The following is a 953-nucleotide window of genomic DNA, read 5'->3' as shown; positions in this document are numbered from 1 at the left end:
GGTAGGTAAGTAGGTTTGGGTAGAAAGTAGCTGAGACTACAGCAAGTTCCAAAAAGGCTTCAGCAAGGTGGATGGGTTTCCTCAATTCAAAGACACCCATCAGAATTGACTGGCCCACCATATTGCCTGGACAAATGTGCTGATGAATCCACACAGAAAGCAATTAATTGTCAACTAATTAGGGTCCCCAGCCAAAGGCATTTTTGTAGTTACCTATCATCTAAATCAGTAACCTCACCCTCAGAAGGCTATTTCAAAAAAACAGAGAAGATACGATCTTTTATATACAAAGATGATTATCATAATATTGGTAAAATAAAATGTAATTTAGAAAATTTCAAAATTTGGGAATATTCTAGTGCCATTAAAATGAAAATATGATTAGGCAGAAAAAATAAACTTAAGACATAGTGCCAAAAGGAAAAATATTACAGAAAATTGAATTGTACAATCTGCTTATTTAAAAAAAATATTTTAATTTTATTTTTTTTAAATAAGCAGATTGTACAATTCAATTTTCTGTAATATTTTTCCTTTTGGCACTATGTCTTAAGTTTATTTTTTCTGCCTAATCATATTTTCATTTTAATGGCACTAGAATATTCCCAAATTTTGAAATTTTCTAAATTACATTTTATTTTACCAATATTATGATAATCATCTTTGTATATAAAAGATCGTATCTTCTCTGTTTTTTTGAAATAGCCTTCTGAGGGTGAGGTTACTGATTTAGATGATAGGTAACTACAAAAATGCCTTTGGCTGGGGACCCTAATTAGTTGACAATTAATTGCTTTCTGTGTGGATTCATCAGCACATTTGTCCAGGCAATATGGTGGGCCAGTCAATTCTGATGGGTGTCTTTGAATTGAGGAAACCCATCCACCTTGCTGAAGCCTTTTTGGAACTTGCTGTAGTCTCAGCTACTTTCTACCCAAACCTACTTACCTACC

Source organism: Herpailurus yagouaroundi, unplaced genomic scaffold, assembly GCF_014898765.1.
Source record: "Herpailurus yagouaroundi ecotype Mexico unplaced genomic scaffold, PumYag 205, whole genome shotgun sequence".
Lineage (NCBI taxonomy): Eukaryota > Metazoa > Chordata > Mammalia > Carnivora > Felidae > Herpailurus > Herpailurus yagouaroundi.
Note: the sequence above shows the minus strand (reverse complement) of the source record.